This window comes from Paroedura picta, chromosome 6 (assembly GCF_049243985.1).
Source record: "Paroedura picta isolate Pp20150507F chromosome 6, Ppicta_v3.0, whole genome shotgun sequence".
Taxonomy (NCBI): Eukaryota; Metazoa; Chordata; class Lepidosauria; order Squamata; family Gekkonidae; genus Paroedura; species Paroedura picta.
The window spans coordinates 43,549,630-43,557,277 of NC_135374.1; the positions used below are offsets into that span (position 1 = coordinate 43,549,630).

General features: G+C 44.6%; 1 protein-coding gene across 10 annotated transcripts in view; it reads right to left on the bottom strand.

Annotated features, from left to right (window-relative positions):
• Positions 1-476, bottom strand: part of HTR1F (5-hydroxytryptamine receptor 1F) — a 134,472-nt gene extending 133,996 nt beyond the window's left edge. For all 10 annotated transcript variants that reach the window (XM_077342339.1, XM_077342341.1, XM_077342340.1 and 7 more), the window contains exon 1: positions 252-476. The gene's annotated coding sequence lies outside the window, so the exon portion shown is untranslated. The remainder of the gene's footprint in view (positions 1-251) is intronic.
• Positions 477-7,648: the final 7,172 nt, after the last annotated feature.

A 7,648-nucleotide genomic window follows, 5' to 3' on the forward strand; every position in this document is an offset into this window, starting at 1 on the left:
GAAGACATAAGTTTACAGTACGGGACGCTGGCCCTCTGGTGCATCAGGTTGCCCTCACGGACTGTTGGCTGCCCTGACCGTCCTTCCTTCCGTTTCCTACAGGCATCCAGGTCCACGTCCTTAGCTGAAGCAGCAGCAGCCGCAGCCGCAGCGAATGCCCGCCTCCCCTGGCCCTGGCCGAAGGCTACGCAGAAGCAGGCGCAGGCAGAGAGGCTCCAAAGAGTTCCCCTTGAGTAGCAGGCTTGGCTTACCTCCAGGCAAAGTCCGCTCGTCCCACGCCGATAATGAAATGGATCTTCGCTTGGCCATCTCCAGGCAGCCCCGGGCTTGAGAGTCCCCTAAGTGCTGTGCTGTGCTGTGCTAGTCCAGGTTACGAGGAGGGGCACCTCTGTGCAAACAGCAACTGAAGCGAAGTGTGACAGGCAGGCGGGAGAGACAGACGACTCTGGCTCGGCAACTGCGGCCGGACACTTGCTGCTGCTGCTTCTATTGTTTCCTAGCAGAGGAGAGCCAAAGGAGGCTCCATCACTGCCACCTGCTGGCTATTTACATCCCTGCTTCCCAAATCGATCTGCCCGGCTCCGCGCAAATTCTCTGAAGGGCTTTTGCCAAAGTGTGGGATGAAAAATGTGTGAAGCTTTGTCGCTCGCCCGTCGGTGTCACGGATTTCATACAGGCCTACAGCACGTGAACTTCGGGCTCCTTACAATGCCCGCTATCACGGCCTGCAGCAGCCTTAATAGCCCAAGTAGCCCAAAGACACCTGAACATGGGGCTCAGCTCAGCAACACGCACACCTAGCTTTCCAAAATATGCCGTTGCTTCCTGACTTCCTCCTTACGCTTTTGTTATGATCTTCCAGGAAGAAAATTTAGACTCAGGTGAGCAATTCAGGTGCCCTTTCTACCACCACATGAGTTAGACGCTGAGGAAATGCCAGTTGTTCTTCTCACTCAAAACCGTGCTCACTTTTCTTTAAGAATACCTGGTTGTAATCACTGCTAACCAGCCAGAAGGCCAGGTAGAGGGCATATGTCAGATTACAGGGAGATGCTCTGCAGCAGGGGTAGTCAACCTGTGGTGCTCCAGATGTCCATGGACTACAATTCCCATGAGCCCCAGCTGGCAGGGGCTCATGGGAATTGTAGCCCATGAACAACTGAAGGACCACAGGTTGACTACCCCTGCTCTGCAGCAGTGGAAAGCTGCAGTCACCTTCCTGGACAAAGGATCCAACAGTGTACATAGGGCACATCACTCTATAAGTAGAGTGCACTGAACTTTTAATACCTACAGATCTTTTAGCCTTCTGTTCTCCTTTCCATGTTGTTTTCTGGTGGAGATCCTTCCCATTTTATCACTAATGTCACACTTAATTTTTCCAAAAAGTGCTTATTTATGTCCATTTAACCATATTTGGGGTAGAGGTCTCTCAGCGAGCACCATTCCTTTCCATTAAAGGTAAAGGTAAAGGTATCCCCTGTGCAAGCACCGAGTCATATCTGACCCTTGGGGTGACGCTCTCTAGCGTTTTCATGGCAGACTCAATACGGGGTGGTTTGCCAGTGCCTTCCCCAGTCATGACCGTTTACCCCCCAGCAAGCTGGGTACTCATTTTACCGACCTCGGAAGGATGGAAGGCTGAGTCAACCTTGAGCCGGCTGCTGGGATTGAACTCCCAGCCTCATGGGCAAAGCTTTCAGGCGGCTGCCTTACCATTTCCTTTCCATTAGTCTTGGCCATATTGCTCAGCTCCAAAGTATAATCTCTAAACTCATAGGCAAATGCCCTGTAATGACTTGTAAGTTTATGTGGCACAGTTACAAATGCCCACACACCACTTTTACTTGAATTTAATTTCCCCAAGACTGAGTTAGAGGCAAAATATGACTATCGGAATTGATTGAATGAAACCTGACACAATAAAATCAATGTGTTCCTAGTCTCATGTGATTGCAGTAGCATGATATTCAACAATGGGTTGATACTCCTCGATCATGTTACATGTGTTGTCTCCCACCTCGACCCATATGCTAGCAGGTGGATGCAAAACATTTGCCTCTGTTTGGCTACCCCAGCAGGAGCACTACCCATAACCTAGCCCCTAAACTTATTGAGCCAGGGGACACTTTAAAGAATTTTATGAACAGGGAATGAGCAGCACGTAAAACAGTTGTTGTGAGGGCAAGGGACAATCACAAAATGGCTGCTAGGGGGTACCAGGGCCACAAAATCTTAAGAGGCTGCAAGCCAAGCATCCTTTTATGATGGAGGCAGCTGTTTCTGAATGGGTGCCCCCAGCAGAGAGGAAGGTGAGGCCTCCTGGGTCTGGCGAAGCACTCCCTGCTCCAGTGATATGGAGAAAAGGCAGAACTTAACATGTGCTTTGGAGAAGAGATGCTTCGGGTAAGAAACCCATTGATAGGTGCCAAGGTGCCCCGCTGTAGATTACTGGCCTAAAAATTGTGGAGGGACAAGTATTTGCTGAAGTCTTCCCCAACCAGTGAGTCAGCAGTACATTTTGTGTAAGCAACAATCCGGAAAGACACTTTGGTCGCCAGATCTGTGTAACATAAATGGGTAAATGTCCCTGCCATTGAATCTCTGCATTCTTTCTCCCTAGTCCACAATTTATAAACCAGTCAACCAGGTACCAGAATAATGGCTAGATCCACAGTTCCCTAATTTTACCAATTTTCCTTAATTTGGATTAACATACGGGGAAGTTCGTGTCCCATCATTTTTTTTATAATGAATTATTTAATACAAACCTCTAATCATTACAACAAACTTCCTTAGCATGTTATTGTATTGTCCAGAAGTATGTTCTCCACAACAATGTATTGATTTATTTGGTGTCTACACCACTCTATTCCAGGAGCTGAGCATCCTCAGCTGCATTCATTCCCCAATGACTCAGGAGAATTAAACATCATTTATAAGAAATGTAATCACTGATAATAAATGGAAGGACGACAGTTTAATCCCACATACCAGATGTGGTTGTGATGATATTTCTAGAGCTTTGCCCAAGAGGTAAATGGATTTTCATTCCCAAATCCTAGAAAGATTCTCCACCCACCCTTCAGTGCATATATCAACTATACTTATAGCAACAGTGCTGAAATTTCAGTCTACATATGTGACGAAAGACAACCATCCACTGAACAAGCTCTTCCCATTTAAAGAAAAACGGGAAATGGATAGACGAAATTCAATTTTTCCTATTAGATGATCTTGCCACTTTATCCATCAAGCCTCCTCTGATTAGCAGTCTTATTTAACACTCTTCCACACATTATGGTCATTTGACAAATCTCATCTCCCCTGCTGAGTTCCTCTTTAAAAGTGAACAAGAGCTGGTGTTTGTACCCCACGTTTTACTACCTGAAGGAGTCTCAAAGTGGCTGACCTTTCCTCTCCTCACAGCAGATACCCTGTGATGTGGGTGAGGTTGAGAGAGCTATAACTGGCCCAAGGTCATCCAGCTGGCTGCCTGTGGAGGAGGAGTGGGGAATCAAATCTGGTCATCCATATTAGAGGCTGCTGCTTTTAACCACTGTGTCTGAGAGAAACTTTCATGGATCTCCCATGATTGGAGACCACTTTAACAATTACAGATTAATATTTTGCCTTTATTCCCCCCCCCATAGATGTGAACATACATGAACCTAAGAAGGTGTCTTTTACTGGATCAGACTTTTTGGTTTATCAAGATCAGCATTGTCTACTCAGCTGGGCAGCATCTCTTCTGGGGCTTTGATGGAAGTCCTTCAAATTCCATATTACTTGATCCCTAAGATTGGAGATGCTGGGAATAGAACATGGAACCTCCTACATGTCAAGCAGATGGTATGGCACCAAGCCACAGCCTCTCCCTCTTTATCTAGCCCAAAGACTTTCCCCGTAAACCTGTTCTTCAGCTTGCTCTCCTTCCTTTTCTCAAGGTGAAGGTTTGTCCTAATTCCCTTCTTTTATGCAGCATCTATCTGGCTTCAGTAAGCATAGACCTGCTTCTCCCATCTCTCGAAGATCCCCCATTTTCTATTGCTTGAGGATGATCACTGAATCCACATGCAGGTTGTTTTTTTTTTTTTTTTGCCACCTAAGGATTTGATATTGGGGGAGGGATGGTGGGGGAGGGATGGGATTTTTAGCCATCATGTTGGTAGTTTGATGTTTTTAATGGGAATTTTATTGGGGTTAGTTGCTGTGACCTGCCTCGAGCCAGTCGGGAGAGGTGGGAAATAAAAATAATAATTTCCAGTCCTGCTATTTTTCTGCTAGTTGATGCATATTAACTGGTTCCCAGAAAAAGATACAATTACTGCTCCAGTGGCACAAGGTGAGTAAAACTGCTTTGCTTGGAATCAGGAGCAGAAAACCTGGCTCTTGCCAAATGAAAACAACCAAGCCACGACTGACTTCACTCCAACTCGGAGCACATGATACTTGCACCTCAGGTACATTCTTCATGTCCTGTAAGTCTGTCTTATGGCAGCCGCAAAATCCAGTTTCCTCTGGATACCATCTCCAAAGTCCTGCTGACGCATACATTCCTCTGCAATGCTGAGAGGGGGAGGAAAAGAATCACACTTTCTAGATAGTTTCACAAGTGGGTGGTTGGAGAACACCGTTTTCTATGAATTACACTGTGCTGTCTCCCAGATGGCTTAGTAATGGGCAGGAGACATTATCACCTGCTTGTGTAGAGATACCATTTATTGGAAGCTTTCTGTCTGTGTGGATACCAGTCAATCATGAATACCAGTCTGAAGCTCTAGGCTTTCCCCAAGTGAATTAAGCCTTGGCTTCAGTCCATGATTTAATTCTTGCATCCCTTACAAAGAGATTTCTATAATCTTGCACTGAGTCCCCTCTGCTGTATACGATGATGCTTTCCAGAAGCACATATTTGTTTAATCAAGGCTGACTTGCCTCGCCAATGGCTTTGATTCCTAGAGGCAAAACTGCAGGTTATACTTCACAGCTTTACATTCATAATTTATGTTGCTGGAATGATCCAGAGCCAAAAGATATTTTGCCAGTTTCTATCCCCACCCTTCTCTGCATTTTTTTCCAAACAGAATCCTAGCCTATAAATGTCTGTCTGGCTTTCAAGCTCTCGGCTCTCTCCATCAACCTCCATCAACCTTCCAATCTCTCAGCTCTCTCCATCAACCTCTTTCATGAACTGTGATCCTCCACTCCTGCTTCCCCACATTATCTTCTAGATTATCTCATGGATTTCCCTTTTCCCCCAATGGAGACACCCAACTTAATTTTATAGACATCTCAATTTTATTGACTAATGTAAAGGTAATAATTTGAAGCAGGAGTTTTACATATCTCTTATTTTTACCAAAACAAGCTGGAATATTCTCAGATATGAAGCTGCCTTCAACTGAGTCAGACCACTGGCGTCCCAAGGCCAGTATCCTCTGCTCTGACTGTCAGCAGCTCCTGGGCGTCTTTCACATGATCAACTGATTGAAAGAACATCCTTCTGCATGCAAAGCAGACCCCAAACTGAAAATCTACCATTAACTTAGCCCCCCTTTTCTTAGTCCCCCCCCCATATTTTCTTGGGCTTTCAGTTTTCTGATTGCTGAAGACACTTCATGAGCATCCAGGCTTCACAGCGAAGATTTCTGAAATTTATAGATTGATCTGCAAAGACATTCTGATTCAGGTGTCATTTTTTCCTTCTAAGACCAGGGACAGATGCAATATAAAAGTGGAGCTCACTGTACTGTCAGTTCTCTTTATATTTATACCTCTAGCATGCCAATGAACCTGATTTCGATGTGTCATTCTAGCCTCCCCTCTTGGCTTGTCTGCCAGGTTGTGACTCCTGCCATTGCTTTGACTTGACGGGAAGCCTCACAGCTGGATCCTTTAGAGGGAGTGAGGTTGTGTCACTGCTGGCTCAGGCACTTGATTGTCAGGTGCTTTGTTGCCATGGACGAGCAGCAGCAAGCAATGGCTGCACTAGAAGGCACGGGGACCACAAAACAGGATTGATTGTTATGCAACCTGCGATGGGCACTGCCACCTCATGAGGCTTTTACACCACTGACTCAAAGCACCCTGAAGTATACCTAGGAATTTGTATTATGTTATGTTAACTCAATAGTACTACATTATTAGTCATTGGAATGGAATCAGAACCTTTTTAAATTTGTTACTGAAGATTTTTTTAAAACAGATTTCTAATTATTAAACAAACTAAGCAGGGCAAATAAATTGGGGCAGGGGAGGCAGATCCTTTACTGAAATCTAGAACTACTGCACCCTGAGAAATTCTACATGCAGACTTTAGTAACATTGAGAGAAAGCCTAAGCAGATCTACTCTGAAGTAAGTCCCACATTATTCAGTGAGACTTACTACTAGATAAGTTCAGAATGCAGCCTAAATCAACTATTCTTTCGTACTGAAACCATATAATTTTTCCTTGGCTGCTTCGTTCCAAAGTCTTGTAAAGATCAACTGAAAAAAAATAACCTAACTATCCAAACAGCCCTAATATTTTTGAACTTTCTACCATATCAAGATTGGAGTTCCCTGCCTTTCGCAGACAAATCAAGTAATAAGCTGTCATTAACATAAAGAGCTTATCTGCATAGTCTCAGTTCTGCGAGCTTCCTTGCTAGTCTACTGGCAGTCTATTTCCTTTGTTTCCTAAGACCAACCACATCACACCTATTAACTTGGACTTACTATTAACTTGGACACCTATTATTGGACTTACTTCCAGTGTTCATTGTTTGACCATTGTGGCTGGTGAGATGGGGTGGTGGGTGGTGAGGGGCCACTGCCCCAGTGTTGGGAGCCAGGGGTTGGTACCAGTGTGCTTATTGATTGATGTTCTTCAACAGCAGCAGAACAAGGACGACTTGAGTAGGGTGATGATGGCTTCATGCTGGGCATTGCTGATTAATACTGGGCCTTGCTGATTAATGACTAGCAATGCCTGGGACATTCCTGTAGTTCTTCTGCAGGAACCCATGGCTACTTCATAATACCATTTAAGGGGATGTTCCCTGACTCCTTCCCACCCTGATCATTGGCCTCTTACTAACCTACCTCACCAATCCTATTAAAGTCCGGAGTTGTTTCATTGTTACTGGGCTGCATTAGCATGCATGGGACTTCAAATTCATCTCCAGTCATGGTCCTGGCTGGGCCCCAACCAGAGAGAGGTGCATCAGATAAATTCAGAGAATTATCTGTGCCACATTCTGAAGCAATATAAAATCCACTGTCTCATTTATTCATTGATTATAAACATTTTTGACTGGAAGTCTCTCAACATTTGTGTGTTTAAATGTACTTGCCACAATGGAATCTGATTACAGCTTCTAAATCCAACTCTAATATGTTGGAATGTAATAATGAAGGGATCCTTTGTTTCAGGTACATTAGCCAGCAATTTCTAAATATCCTTTCCTCTTGGAAACCTCTTCTAGGTCTTTATGTTGTATTTCTGTTTCATTTACTTTTCCTGAAAATTACAGGGTCAGAGTGTAGGAGTATGTGCTGTATTGTTCTCCTGGTGCTGGGAACACAGTGCTGCATCATTTCAGTCACTGTGAACAACACAGGCAATAGATGAGACAAAAGGTAGGGAACATGTAAACAGGAAA